The sequence below is a fragment of the Melitaea cinxia genome, chromosome 15, assembly GCF_905220565.1.
Source record: "Melitaea cinxia chromosome 15, ilMelCinx1.1, whole genome shotgun sequence".
NCBI lineage: Eukaryota > Metazoa > Arthropoda > Insecta > Lepidoptera > Nymphalidae > Melitaea > Melitaea cinxia.
In genome coordinates this window covers 13,493,593-13,510,972 of record NC_059408.1, presented here as the reverse complement: position 1 = coordinate 13,510,972, position 17,380 = coordinate 13,493,593, and positions in this window count along the sequence as shown.

The following is a 17,380-nucleotide window of genomic DNA, read 5'->3' as shown; positions in this document are numbered from 1 at the left end:
TAGAATATTCGAATACACTGCAACATTTAGTTAATTACTTGTATTCAAGAACCGACGAATTGTCTTATAACGTAATGAAGTTGATAGGATTATTTATTTATTTCAATATTTATTAAAATAGGGCACGATAGGTAATATCTTGCTCAAAACTGGAGCAACCCGACTAGGGTACTCTCAGAATATTGGTAGGGATTTTGGATATAAGCCTGTTTTTTTTTTTGTTTTGCCCATAGTCACCACGCTGGGCAGGCGGGTTGGTGACCGCAGTACTGGCTTTGTCGCACCGAAGACGCTGCTGCCCGTCTTCGGCCTGTGTATTTCAAAGCCAGCAGTATACTGCTTTCAAAAAGAGTTAATATATTGATTTAGTAGTAGACATCGCCCTAGTTTTGTGGTGTCAGCACCGTGCAGGCGCTTACATACCGGCGATTGTGGGTTCGATTCCCACTCAGGGTGGATAATATGTATATCTGTACAAATATTTCTTCCAGGTCGGATATCTGTCCTTGTGAATCTGCCCACCGTTCCTCAGCAAGCACGTTATGCTGTGGGTCCCAGCTGTTATCGTAGATACCTGGTAGCAACCGTTAGTCATAGTAGAGAATAGGTATATTTGCCAACCCGCAGTGGAGCAGCGTGGTGGATTAAGCTCTGAACCTTTTAAATATTTTTTATATCATATCAAAAATCGACCGTTCCAGCGGGGATCGAACCTGCATCTCCGACTGACCGTATAGGTGCTCTAGCCAATTAAACTATGGAACGATGTACTCGTTAGATCGAAATTTTTGATATGATGATTTTATACGGTTCTAAGCGACCTTGTTGTCTGAACTTTTTCCTAATACATAGAGAAAGAGGCCTATGCCCAGTTGTGCATACACTTCTGTGGCACTGTTTATTTTTTTCGCAAAGGATGTATAAAAGATAATACTTATAAAGGTAAATTTGCAAACAATTTTTAATAGAGTTGTTTATATATTTTACCTTATTAGTCATTGCTTACATAAAAATAATTACTCGTATTTCAATATTTCCTTCATAATTAAAAATACAAACCAACGTTGCTAGTTTGTATTGTAATATTAAGTAAATATAAATCAATAATCATAATTAGTAATCGCTTAGAAGAAAAACACTGAGTCAATAAATACTAGCTTATCATTTTATCAATGCTATTACCGTTAAGTTTGCACTTGAAGTGTTATTGAGGATTGCCTCTCCTTATTTAATACGTACTAATTTTAAAACTATTGAGGTAATCGTATTCTTAGTCTATATAAATTAAGATTAAATCTGAATAAATTTGTGCAGTCGTTTTTAAAGGTCATAAAACGGTTACGGGATAGAATGCTGACCTAAAATTAGATTGCGCAGCATTAGCAGTAGAAGTAGACAGGCGATTCTTTAAAGACTAGGTTATTAGGAGATGTTTTATAGAGAGTCGCGTGTGTTGAAAATCTATGCAGGGGGCTACGTGTCGCAAACCTCCGTGGTCGCAACCCACGAGCGACAACCGTTAGCGGGCGATGGTAACCTAATATTTGCGATGTAGCTATCCACTTATATATACATATATGACATAACTCTTTATATTTTTTTAAGCACGCTAATCATTATCAGCACCAAAAAAAATTTAGTATTGCGTTAGATAACATGCTCATTTGGGAAAATTATTAGATACTGCCTGATAATAACGTTAATTATATATCGTTAACGTTAATTATATAACGTTAATTATATATAACGTTAATCTATATCTCAAATCATAAAAAAGATGTTAATAATATGATATTAAGAATTGAGTATAAAAAAGCAAGAAATAATACTAATTATAAAATAAATTACTTTAAAAAATAAATACTATAAAAATGAAATTATTAAAAATAAAAATAACTCTAGAAAACTATGGCAATTGTTAAATACACTTACAGGTAGGATAAAAAAATCTTTAGATGAATTAATACTACACGCCTTTGATAGAAAACATGCCTCGATCAAAGATATTTGTTATAATTTCGCAAAATCTTTTAATCATAACGTTAAAAATATATTAAATACATGTCAAGTACCGTTACTTGACAAAAATATTTATAAAAATTCAATTGATGTTACATGTAGATTCATTAAAGCCGACAATTGTAATATCTCTAAAATAATAAAATCACTCAATACTAAAAAACCACCCGGGATAGATAATATTCGCGGAGTTGATATCGTAGAACTATTTGTAAAATTAACTCCAATTCTTGTGAAATTTATAAACGGTAGTGTCATGTCAGGAATGTACCCTAAAGATTTAAAAACAGATACTGTAAGACCTATAATAAAAAAAGGAAACTTTGACTCATATGATAATTATAGACCTATAACTATTTTACCAATAATTGATATAATACATATAACGAAAAAATACATTCATCAACAAATTCAAAATTTTTATAATGAAAATAACATATTATATAGTAATCAATTCGGTTTTCAACCAAAAAAAGTACTACACAACTTTTATCAATATTTTCAAATTCTGTAAATAAATACTTGAACGATAGAAAGCACATTTTAGTAATATTTATAGATTATAGCAAAGCATTTGATACTCTACAACATAACATTCTTCTTGAAAAATTAGAAAATTAGGAATCATCCAATTCTCAATTGGTGTAATTATCTTTCAAATAGAACATATCGCGTTAAAATTACTGACACCCTCAGTGACGAAAGACCAACAACAGAAGGAACTGCACAGCGTTCACTTTTAGGACCGCTTCATTACCTCACATATGTTAACGATCTTAAAAACGTTGTAAAAACCTGTGAAATGTATCAATATGCGGATGATACATGTCTTCTGTCGGCCCATCATGATATGAAACAAACAATAAAAAAACTTCAATATGATTTTGACCAACTTTCAAAATGGTCCCATGATGTTGGTCTAGTATTAAATAGAGAAAAAACAAAAGCCATCTATATAAGCTCAACGTTAAATAGATTCTCTGGAGACATAAAAATCACTGCACATACACTACACCATCAATGTTTTCATAATTCATTCAAATAAAAATGAGTCACTATAAACTAATAAGAAATATTACAAATCACAAATTAAAAATAACTAGACATAGTAATTTTTATGGAAAACGTACGCTTGAATATATTATTCCTTTCTTAATAAATAATCTGCCATCGAATTAAAAAAAAAAATCAAAAAACAACTATAAAAAAAGATTAAAAAATTCTTTTTAGACCAACATATAGAGAGAGATTGAAATGGCCGCATTTATTATTTTTATTATTATTCTTTAACCATTTGTTGTTATTTTTTTTTTCTTTTCAATTATATTCACATGTATAATCTATTATTTGTATAGCTTTATATCATATTTTTATGTTAGTAGGTATATAATATCGTATGTACTTTTAGTATTATTAACTTTAGAAACACAGTGCACTGTTAAACTGTTCATTATTTTTGCTGCACTGTTTATCACATAAATTGTATCTTTTTTTTGTAAATAAGTAAATAAATAAAGAAATAAATAAATAAATTATTTCATTTAAGTTTTTTGCAAACTTATCTTTGTTTGTTTATAGCAAAAGTTGAACCGAATCTTCCAAGCACCTATGGTAATTTTAAGTTACAAATAAAAAAAAAAAAATACAGTCGAATTGAGAATCTCCTCCTTTTTTGGAAGTCGGTTAAAAAGCAGTAGTTTTAACCATTCATCTGATGGTTTTGTTTTGAAATAGCATGATGTCAACATTTATAAAGCATAAATTAACATTTTGTTTAACATTTAAAAATATTTAATATTTTATCATAATAGGTCAAATAGATCATGGCCAGAATAATACGAATAAAGTCGTAAAAGGTAATGTTACTTACTTAGGCGAAGCGCTAACAAGGAAAACAAACTGTTATAAATAGATACTTAAATTAAACATAATTAAATATATTTTATTTTAAAAAATGCAACCACAACCTTCTTAGTATGTATTAAGTTATCAGCCATACAGTGTTATTTTATTAGTGTACGATCTAGTTGTCTCACAATAATATATCATCATTAATATGAGAAACACACAGCAAGCTACGACCTTGAATATTATATACAGATATTTCCAACTCATCTACTTAAGCATAATAATTTACACAATACGCCTAACTAAAGAATTCATCTGTTCGTATTAGCGCTCTCGAGACCTACGTACTCGTACTAGTTAAAAATTTGTATTTTTTGCAATTGCAATTTAAAAGAGAAAAATTATCATATTTAAACGACACAATTAAGAAAATAAATAAAAATATAAACGTATTACGACTACCATATTTCGATATAGGTGAAACAGCGCGCTAGTTCTTGTAATTAAATTGAATAATTAATATTTGCAAATGCATTAAGCCATTTGACTTGACTTAGACTTAACCAAATAATATAAAAACGACTTGTGCGTAGACGGGAAAATACAACGCAAAACTTAGCTTAGCTAATCTATAATATCTATAATATATATAAACGCGAAAGGTCATTCATCACGAAATCTCCGAAACTATAACACCTACAAACTTGAACTTTGGCAGGTAGGCTCCTTATAGGAAGTAGACATCCGCTAAGAACGGATTTTACGAAACTCAACCCCTAAGGGGGTAAAATGGGGGTTGGAAGTTTGTATGAGAGTCCCATGTTTTTGACGTAAGAGACTTGAAATTTAAAATGTAAGCTCTATAGATAGATGGTGAAAAGGTGTCCAAGTAATGTATCTTTAGAAATCAACCCCTTTTTGGGTTAAAACGGGGGATAGTAGGTTGGCTCACTCATCACGAAATCTCCGAAACTATAATAGTTACAAACTTGAAATTTGGCAGAAAGACTCCTTATAGGGCGTAGACATCCGTTAAGAACGAATTTTACAAAATTCGACCCTTAAGGGGGTAAAAAGGGGGTTGGAAGTTTGTATGAAAGTCCCATGTTTTTGAAGTAAGAGACTTGAAATTTAAAATGTATACCTTATAGATGATGAAAAGGTGTTCAGATAATGAATCTTTAGAAATCAACTCCCTTTTGGGGTTAAAACGGGGGATGGTAGGTTTACTCACTCATCACGAAATCTCCGAAACTATAACACCTACAAACTTGAAATTTGGCAGATAGGCTTCTTATAGGGCGTAGACATTCGCTAAGAACGGGTTTTACAAAACTCGACCCCTAAGGGGGTAAAACGGGGTTTGGAAGTTTGTATGAAAGTCCTATGTTTTTGAAGTAAGAGACTTGAAATTTAAAATGTATACTCTATAGATGGTGAGAAGGTGTCCAAATAATGTATATTTAGAAATCAACTCCCTTTTGGGGTTAAAACGGGGGATGGTAGGTTGATTCACTCATCACGAAATCTCCGAAACTATAATACCTACAAACTTGAAATTTGGCAGGTACGTTTCTTATAGGGCGTATATATTTGCTAAGAACGAATTTTATGAAACTCTTACCCTAAGGGGATAAAACGGGGGTTGGAAGTTTGTATGAAAGTCCTATGTTTTTGGAGGAAGAGACTTGAAACTTAAAATGTATGCTCTATAGATAGTGAGAAGGTGTTCAAATAATGTATCTTTAGAAATCAACTCCCTTTTGGGGTTAAAACGGGGGATGGTAGGTTGACTTACTCATCACGTAATCTCCGAAACTATAACAGCTACAAATTTGAAAATTGGCAAGTAGGTTCCTTATAGGGCATATACATTTGCTAAGAACGAATTTTATGAAACTCGACCCCTAAGGTGATAAAACGGGGGTTGGAAGTTTGTATGAAAGTCCTATGTTTTTGAAGTAAGAGACTTGAAATTTAAAATGTATGCTCTATAGATGTTGAGAAGGTGTTAAAATAATGTATCTTTAGAAATCAACTCCCTTTTGGGGTTAAAATGGGGTATGGTAGGTTGACTCACTCATCACGAAATCTCTGAAACTATAACAGCTACAAATTTGAAATTTTGCAGATAGGTTCCTTATAGGGCGTAAACATCCGCTGAGAACGGATTTTACGAAACTCGATCCATAAGGGGATAAAACGGGGGTTGGAAGTTTATATGAAAGTCATATGTTATTAAGGTAAGAGACTTGAAATTTAAAATGTATGTTCTATACATGGCGAGGAAGTGTCCAAATAATACATCGTAATCTATATATATAAAAGAGAAAGGTCACTGATTGACATCACGAGAATTCAAGAACCGCTGGATGGTCCATCCATCCAAGATGGACAAAGATGAAATTTGGCAGGGAGGTAGATTATAGTTAGTAGACGTCCGCTAAGAACGGATTTTGCGATATTCCATCGCTAAGAGGGTTTAATTGGGGTTGATAGTTTGTATGAAACATATACAGTAGCAACAAGTTCGCCTGATAGGTTATTCATACTGCAGCCTGAAAATAAAACTAAAAATGTGGTGTATAGAGAGGTTTTATAAAAATAACTATTAAATTATACTAAATTGTGCCTTTGAAAAAGTTACTCAGAGTGATAAGCATTTCAAGTGACTGAAATAAAAAAATAATTTGCGTTAAGCATCTTAATAGTAATGCATATCTTCATAACCACGCGGACGTAGTCGCGGGCAACAGTTAGTGTATTATAAAACAAAGTTCCCAAAAGCGTATGTGACCGATTCCCTCAAAATCTACTTAACGGATTTTCATGCGGTTTCACAAATGGAGAGAGGGCTTCAAGAGGAAGGTTTACGGAACGGCAAAGCCGATTTTGATGAGAGTTTCACTGGAAGTTTGCCGGGAAAACTTTGAGAAACACTGATTTCAACGCGGGCGAAGCCGCGGGCACAGCTAGTGTTTATATATAACCGATAAGTGAATAACGTTCATGTTTACGAGTATTTACACTGCACGCCGTATTTAATATATTTTTATTGCATACTAGTTGTATGAATTCGTTTATGAGATTTTTTTATATTACTTAAAAAATTAACATCAAATAGCTCCATCAATTAGTCTATGTTAGTAACAAGAAAGACGCCGTGCTTATTATAGTAGGTAAGTAAGTAGGTAAGTACCTATTTTAAAATGAATGCTTATGATTTAAAAAAAATCGGCACACTTCGTAAAAAGTTATGAGGTACACGTCAAATAATTGTGTTTGCTCACAAACGAAAACAAAACTGACTTCAATCGACAAGACGTAAAATAGTCAAGTAAATAGTCGTTATCAAAGATTACTCAAAAGTACTCATTATATATCAATCATATTTAAATGAGATGGCATGAGAAATAATAGCTTTTGAATTTAAAAAAAAAATACACCACACCTATACCCACCAAACACCCAGTAAAAAGTTATGAGGTATATAATACAATGTAGGGTGACGAAAAAACAGTCAAGTACAATAAATACGAATACTTATAATTAAATATAACTCAAAAAGTACTTGTCAGATCTCTATTAAGGGAACCACTTGACAAGCACCACCTTTCGATTAAAAAAAGAATCATCGGAAACGTCCAGGCAGTAAAAAAATATAAGGTAACACACACAAACAAATACAGTCGAATTGAGAACCTCCTCCTTTGTGTTGAATTCGGTTAAAATTTTATCAAAATTCTAAAAACCCATATTGTAAACTAGTAAACTCTTAGGCTTTATATAATATTGAAGTAGACCAATATTCGTAATTAAGAATGATTCCCTTGTACTACCAATATTCTCTCTATTATTGACATTTAATTAGTTTCGTTGACATAATCAAGAATGATTCACAACAATAAAAATAAAAAAGCATGTAAGCTTTCTCTTTCTCTTCAATAAATATGCATTACAAAATAATATCTGCATAATATGAAGGAAATAACAATAAGATATAAATTGCATTTACATCATTACACTATAAAGTCTACATAGGTGTAATTAAATCTTGTTATTGCAAAAACAAAATTATCATTTTCCTTAAACATTATTATGTACCTACTTAAGATATATCGAAATTATTTATTAGTAAATAACAGTTACACCTGATGTAATTATTGTTCAATTTTTGTACACAACTAGGGTGGCAAACAAATGTTCAGTCCACCTGATGGTAAGGGATTCCCGTAGCCTATGGACGCCTGCAACACCGGAAGCAGCACAAGCGCGTTACCGACCTTAGGTACTCCCAAGCTTTCTCAGAAGCTACCTTACTCACTACAGGAATATAACACTGTCTGATATCATTTGAGTCTGATATCATTTTGTGTAAAGTTGCAGTATTTTACCAGTAATGACTGCTCCAAATTAAGAATTTGATATTTCCCGTTCTACCTTTTTTTTTATACCACTAGGTCGACAAACAAGCGTACGGCTCACCTGATGGTAAGAGATTACCGTAGCTTATAGACGCCTGCAACACCAGAAGCATCGCAAGCGCGTTGCCGACCCAATCCCCAATCACCCCCAGGAGCTCTGCAGGGCTATTCTGTAAATATCCATTTCGAGATCGAGCTTCACCTGAGTGACAGCGCTCACTTCGAAAGCGAACCCACTTGACTTGGTTTGGAATTCTGTAAACATTCGGTACGCAGAAGTGAAGTGAAGCGAGTGTCGAATCGAAGAGCGGCAATCTAGAGCTGTGTTCGTTTTATCGATATTCTTTTCTCATGACGTTATTTTAGAATATGTGCTTGAACTTTCTACTAATTTAGTATATAATTGCATATATACTTGAACTGTACAATACTTGTATTGTTTGCCTGCATCGATTATCTGTTACGTTGAGATTTTTATAGACATATTTTATTTATCATATAAAAATTAGGAACTGATAGCTATATATACTGTATAATGTAATGATATAATGTAATACACATATAAAATAAGTCATCCATCCTCATTACAATGACATTTTTATTTCAACGTTTGATTGAACAACAAAAAAATTTAAAATGAAAAAAAGTATAAAAAGTATCTTTTACTACCTTTTTATGGGACATTAAATCCAACCACTCATTTTAAAAGCTAATGATATTAACTTTTATTATACACTAGCTGTATCCTGAGCGCGTTGCAACGCTTTCTTTTTTTGTCGTCGTTAGATTGATAACACGTTGTTACAGAATGCGCCCAGGAAATAAAGGTTCACTGCTCGTTTCCCGTAGGTGATAGCGTGATAATATGTAGCCTATATGTTGACCCGACTTCTTAATAATATTCGTGCCAAATTTGAAGTAAATCCATGCGGTACTTTTTGAGTTTATCCCGGACATACATACAGACAAACAGACAAAAATTCTAAAAACTATATTTTTGGCTTCGGTATCGATTGTAGATCACACCCCAAGTATTCTTTATAAAAATATTCAATGTACAGTTTTGACTTTCCTACCATTTTATTATACGTATATAGATGCTATGCCTTTTTCCAAACCGCTAAAATAGTAGAACGCCTTAGGGTATTATGTTTTATGTTTCTCTTTATATAATAGTGTTTTGTAAAATTTTTGTGGTTGTTTATATTGAACACCGCAGAAAACTTGTATATTTGTTTATTTTTTGAAATACTTGATAATCTAAATACACATAGTTTTTAAGACTAACGATAAACAAAGGGGACTGTCCACTTTGTATGGGGGTTTCGGCCCCGAGTGGACAGTCACTGAGAATAATAATTATATATTAATTTAGTAGTACTAACAAGTAGGAATTAGAAAAATTATATAGTTTTGTGTCCAGGTGTTTCTTTTTTGTTTTTTTGTGGATAATTACAAGAAGGTTTCTGTAATAAAAAATCATTGTTTTTGTTATTTTTGTTCTACTAATCGGATTCGTACGTTAACAGAATGTTATCTAAAAACTAAGCAGGTACATTTATAAAATCTTGAAACCATTTCCAGCCCAAAAACCAAATAATTGTCATGATATGGGCACAACAACCTACTGTCCGTCGACCAACCATGCAGTTGCAATAATATTGTTTTTTATGGCTTCTCTGCCTGACCTTTATTGTTTACATATAAAATAAATACAAAATATATTTTCCTACTTATAAATATGCCTACTGTGTATTTTACGTCGCATTAGTGATGAATGTGCTGTGTGGCTACGGCACTAAAGAATTTAGCCACCCCCTCTCCTCCCGTGGGTGTCGTAAGAGGCGACTAAGGGATAACAAGGTTCCAAAACCACCTTGGAACTTAAGAAACCGACCGATGGCGGGATAACCATCCAATTGCTGGCTTTGAAATACACAGGCCAAATACGGGCAGCAGCGTCTTCGGTGCGACAAAGCCAGTACTGCGGTCACCAACCCGCCTGCCCAGCGTGGTGACTACGGGCAAAACACATGAGTTCACGTTATTTTTGGCGTAAACTTGTGGAGGCCTATGTCCAGCAGTGGACTGTATAGGCTGTAATGATGATAGTGATGAATTCTCGGTTGACAGAAAACCTTTCAGTAGGCTGCTATATCACTATGAAAGAATATGGAAGTCAAATGAATGTATGACGCAAAAGTCTGTAGTTTAGGGTTGCCATAACAAATAATATTTTCAACAAACAAAATAAATCGATTAAATCGATAATCGAATTTAATATAATTAATTGCTTGCTTTTTATGTAGTCAATAACAATGTTTCTAAAATAGTTTATTTTTCATCAAAGTTAATTTTTTTTTACTAAATACACTTTTATAGACTTTTTTCTTATTACATAATTCGATTTAACAATACTTTTAATCGATTTTAACAAATAATTGATTTAAAAATATTTTAAAATCGATTGTTCGTTAATAATAATTGTTTGTTTAAGACTGGCAACGTGGTATAATCAAATCACCAACCGGAAATAAACTAGACGTATATAATTAATGAATTAAAATACTTATTAAACAAACTTTTTATCAGTTTATATTGATACAACTGAAAATCACGAATAATCACGATGTAATATATGAAAATTTTTGGTATATTTGTTTTTTTGTATAAATTCTGTTCACGCTGGGCCGAAAATGGACAGTCCCCTTTATCTGTTATCAGATTATTTTTTTTAACTTAATTACAATAATTATATTCAGGCTACAATAAGACTTACTGCGTGGTTACGGCATTAAAAAATATAGTCGACCCCTCTCTTCCCGTGTCGTAAGAGGCGACTAAGAGATAACGCAGTTCCACTACCACCTTGTAACTTAAAAAGCCGCCCGATGGTGGGATAACCAACCAACTTCTTGTTTAGAATACGAAGACGGGCAGCAGCGTCTTCGGTGCGACAAAGCCAGCCCTGCGGTCACCAACCCGCCTGCCCAGCGTGGTGACTATGGGCAAAACACATGAGTTCACGTCGTTTTTGGCGCGAACTTGTGGAGGCCTATATCCATCAGTGGACTGCGATAGGCTGAAGTGATGATGATGATGATACAATAACCTGACAATTACTTACAATTAATTTGTAAGTAATTGTCAAGTTTCTTGTATTTGTCTTTAATTAATTTTAGTCATTTTTAAATTATTACACATTGATTTATAAAAAACCTTCATGCCATGAATAAACGCTTCACACTCAATTACCGCTTAATGACCTCATCTTTTCCATGCGGGTAGATACAAACAAAGCTTTACAATATTATAAGAATATCCCATGGTTAGGATTCATTTAATAACATAAAGTGTTATATAATTAAAACCATTGAAGTATAATGTACTATACGCTAGTAATAATAGCTCAATGATTAAAACAACGTAATTGTTATTTTAGTGAAATTAAAAAAAATGATTCTTTCCCTTAGTTTACATTGAATTAGTACATTGAACAAGTTTTTACAATTAAAAACTAAATTTTATTACAAAAGTTTCAATCAGACCAAAGTCGTTCCATAAAACGAAAATTAACTTTTTTTTTTACAACATCCAAAGGCTCTAAGGCGTGCGATTTCTTAAATATACCTAATATAATATTATAAATTTACATTATAAATTTAAATTATTACTATTATAACGTTTAGATATCAGAATGAATTGATGAAAATATTAAAATAAAACAAATATTTCCGCCACTGCATGAAATTTTGCCAATTTTTTTTCCGACACTTGAAGTTTGAACTAAAAAAAAATTTATGCTACTCAGGAACAATTAAATTTAAATTTATTATTAATAGAGATTAATAATTTGAAGAAAATATTCTAAATATTATAACTAAGTATCGTTGGCACCTTAAATGGATAAATAAACCAGTCCTTTTCTTGAAAATTTTTCAAAACCCTTCTTTATCAATATCACGTTGCTTCCACTTACTTCGGTTAACATTGTTCTACAATTTTGTCATAATTTATTCGCAATTATAATATTTTACGTCAGAGTCCAACCTTCTCTCTTCAGGGAAACAATTACTTAAATGAAAGACATTTAAGGATGCAGCCACTCTCACGAGAGGAAAGAGCACTTTCTGATGTCATATATTTGCGATATTGCGAAATCTTCAAGGGTTCTTTAAGGCCGCTTTGTGTTTGTTATGTAAAAACAACTTTATTGATACCAACGGATGCACTCAACACAGAAGTGGTTTCTAAGAAAATTAGCGCAGATTACGAAAAAGAAAATATAAGCAGATGTGTAAGTCAATCGGTATTTATGAAATATTAAAGTTAAGTATGATTTATTTATTTATAATGAAAAAGTTTAATATGTATGAATGACCTCCTTAGTGGAAATAATTTAAGTCTCCTGTTCGAATACAGATGCTAATTCTTTACTCCTCTGTTATAGCCTATTTTATTTTAACAAGCATAACATTCACAAAAGTTAATCGTAATAGTATTACTAAAAATATAAAGTAACACAATCCCTAACTATTAAATGGCCTTATAAAATACATAGGCGAAGAACCTAAAGATACATACAGTCTCACAATGTTATTGTCGGGAACGCATGTGAATTACAAATTGCTAAATAATGTATGCGTATATCGAACAAAACAGTGATAAAAACAATAGCTTCGAACAGCTAAGTACCGGTGGTATTTAACTTTATTAACCACTCAAAGATCCAGGTCGCAAGTTTAATTTTATTTACCTTCGATTATCCGACAGAGACTAGAAGATAAAACCTTTATAAAGGTATAAAATAAAACACATACCGGAATGTTGCAGTGAAAGTTTTTCGCGTTCAGTGTGTCGACGTTTTTAGAGAAAATATAATGGATTACAGAATTGGTAAGTAATTATATAAATAGATTTATCGTGTACCTTACTTATTGCAATTGTTATAATTATATTCTCCAATCAACGAATTGTTTTTTGTTCTATAGTTAATATTAAAACCAAGCGAATAGGTAGGATCTTTCTCAGTACTACGTATGTACCCTACCTATTGTCAGTAGGTTTAAGGGGAACACTTTCACAATTTTATTATGCTATTATGTGTTACTATTAGGAATAAGTTTATTCAGATTTTATTATAAATAAAGATAAGTTTAATCAGGCGTGCGAACCAACCGACAAACATAAAATTACAATAGAGTTAGACATTTTCCTACATTTCTATCTATAAGAAAATTATGGATGGTTTTAATGTCAGTAATGTTTGTAATTTAATTATGTATTGAAATTATTTGTTGAGAATTATTCATTTATTGTTTTCTAATGTTTACGCAAATTTCACTAATTATAATAAAACAATTTTTTTAACCGACTTCCAAAAAAGGAGGAGGTTCTCAATTCGACTGTATTTTTTTTTTTTTTTTTTTTTTTTTTTTTTTATGTATGTTACATCAGAACTTTTGACCGGGTAGACCGATTTCGACAAATTTTGTTTTAATCGACAGGTGGTGTGTGCCAATTGGTCCCATTTAAATTTATTTGAGATCTAACAACTACTTTTCGAGTTATATCTAATAATGCGTTTTTACTTGACGCTTTTTTAGTCGACCTACGTTGTATTATACCGCATAACTTTCTACTGGATGTACCGATTTTGATAATTCTTTTTTTGTTGGAAAGGGGATATCCTTAGTTTGGTACCATGATAAGGAAACCAGGATCTGATGATGGGATCCCAGATAAATCGAGGGAAACTCTCGAAAATCCGCAATAACTTTTTACTGGGTGTACCGATTTTGATAATTTTTAATTTAATCGAAAGCCGATGTTTATCATGTGGTCACATATAAATTTTATTGAGATCTAATAACTACTTTTTGAGTAATCTTTGATAACGCGTAGTTGCTTGACTATTTTTTCGTCGATCTACATTGTATTACTTGTCGATGTAATTGAAGTCGGTTTTTTTTTCGTTTGCGAGCAAACACAATTATTTATTTAGATTTCATCGCAGTATTTCCAAAAATCTGAAAAGGTTGTTTCATTATAATAAATTATTCATTGTTATAAATAAGAACCAAGTAAAATATAGGTAGGTATCTTATAATTATTTTGCGAACCATTTCATTTGAAAATTATTAAAAATATTTCCATACATCGCACAATAAGCGGAAAAATTAAAAATAATAACTAAATAACTTCTTTTATGTATCAAATAGGATTTATTGAGCATCCATATATTTATTTAAATTGGTAATAGTTCTGCCATAATAGTAGGTATTGCATATTATCTTTCTCTCGAGCAAATATACGCCTAGCTAGACGAAACAATCATGCATGACGTTAACCAGCGTTTCACTAAACATAATGGTATAGAACCACTGAAGTTTATTATATCTAATAATAAGGTCATTACGTCTAATGCGGGTTTTTGTAAATCCTTATGAATCAATTTTGTAAAGTGTGTTCATTTAGAAGACATCGAAATAAAATAAACTATTTCTATTAAAAAAAGGAAATATTGTACAAAAACAAGATGGCCAGTTACTGCCAAAAATTTTTTTAAAGCTTGTCTAGCTATTGTGTTTATTGCGCCCTAAGTTTCTTATCAAGGTCCATAATTGACCTGCAAGTTTTTAGGTATTGTGTGTTAGATAAATCTGATGTTTAAAAGTTAAGAGTTTAGGCACTAATAAGTTCATGGTTTTCGAATGAGTGAAATTCATAGAAATTAGAGTCGGGTTTCTTATAAAGTCTTAGGAAACGTATATAAACTCACTGTTCAAGCTTCTCGACTTTGGAATTCTTTACCCTTGCATATTAGACGTGTACAATCGCTTTCTATTTTTAAAAAGGCTGTCAGGAAGCTTTATCTTGATATTCAACGTGAATAAGATTATATATATGTATGTATGTATGTATGTTTGTATGTATGTGTTTGTGTATGTATATGTTTATGTATGTATATCTTTATGTATATATGTATGTATATGTGTATGTATGTATGTGTTTATGTATGTATGTATGTAAATAAGTAAATATATTCAAACGTTTATGTCTCAATCTGTACACCTACACTGACAAAATACCATCTCCTCTGCCCCTAGGTTGCCTGGAAGAGATCGCTTTTCAGCGATAAGGCCGCCCTTTGTACCTTATGATACTCTGTTTAAGTCCATAATATGTATTATTTCTGTGTTGGTGTACAATAAAGTGTATTGTTATGTTATGTTATGTTAAATTATAACTTTTTTATAACCTTTTGAACATCAGTTCGAGACCATCCTAAGCGTGTTTTGTTTTTTGTTTGCAAAAACAAAGATTTTATCAATTTACAATTTTTCTTTATATATTTTGATACAAATAATAAAATAAAATGAAACCTACCTGCAAAAACAAAGAAACGACATTCAAAGTTATTTTACCGATTCCTATAAATTAAAATATAATATTTATTTTATAATTGATAGTCCTATATACAATTCAGTTGTTAAAATCTTTTTATAAACAAAACATATCATTACTGCCGTTGGCGACGCCGCGTTGGCGCAGCGGTCACAGGTCAGCGCCATCCATGGGATGGCGCTGGCGGTTGCGGGTTCGATCCCCACACATGACAGACATTTGTATTGGCCATACAACTGTTTGCCGTGGTTTGGGTGTTTGTGTAGTCCTAGTGGGTCTCCTCGCCGTGCCTCGGAGAGCACGTTAAGCCGTCGGTCCCGGTTGTTATCACGTAAACTATACGTCTCACGTATACTAGCAAATATATCCGCCAACCCGCATTGGAGCAGATTGGTGGATTAAGCTCTGATCCTTCTTTTACATGGGGAAAGAGGCCTATGCCCAATAGTGGGATATTACAGGCTGAAGCGATATCATTACCGCTATCAAAGAGGTATAATATACTATATATAAAAACTTAAAGGAATCTTATTCCTTTACATATATTTATGTCAAAAGCTAACCAATCATACCGATTTTAAATCATCGTACCCCTAATAAGGCCCGGGTCTTAATTAAAGATAGTAATATGGACCTTACTAGACAATTATACATAAGTCCTTAAAAATTCAAATAAGATCGAAATAAAAAGCAATAATGTTGGTAACTTAATTACCTACCCTATAGATCCAAGTTCTGATACTATTTTATCATTACCACTGCGGAATTATTACATATCAATTGTAGTTTATTACTTATTGCTAAAAGACGTAAAATTGTGTCGGTAAATTTTATAAATTTAATGACGTTGACCGCTCCTGAGGTTGTGCAGAGTCAAAATGGCGAACGCTAAAATAATAAATAAATAAATAAATAAATAAATATTTACACAATACACACACGGTCGTCTGTTCCTAAAGTAAGCAACTTAATGCTTGTGTTATAGGTTACAGCCGACTGGTATATAGCTACATATTTTTTTTTTTTCGATAAACATACTTATAAATAATACATATATAAATATATAAATAAATATTTATATTACACCCAGACTCGTGGTGGGAATCGAACCCACAACCCTCGGAGCAGAAAGCAGGGTCACTACAAACTGCGCCAACGGGCTAGTCAAATAATCAATGAGCGGCGAAAGAATATAATATGCACTTAAATAAAAATTATAGGATAAATAGATCAAACACAGAGGACTAGTTGAATACTTTACATTTTAGGTGACACGGAGATGACTTGGTCATTCGTTAGGTACATTTATATAAATGGATAACAATTCCAGGAACAATAGTATGTACCAGAAGGTCCTATAATTGGTAGGTACTTAATTCACACACTTAGATTAATAAATAGCCTTCAATGGTGATTGTTTCGTCTTCGATTTAAAATAATAGTCTATTCGGGTTAAGAAAATAGTAAGTTATCACTGTCACTTTTATTTCGTTTAACTAATTCTCTTAACAAATTAAATTGCCGTTTTTAAATTTTCTACACTGTAATTAGGCAAATGGCGCAGATCAGTCAGTGACAGCGACGACTCACTATTTTCTTAACGCAAGTAGACTACCTATAAGCATTTTTGATCATATTCGTATACGTAATTTTCATCGTGTAAATATATATCTTAATAATTA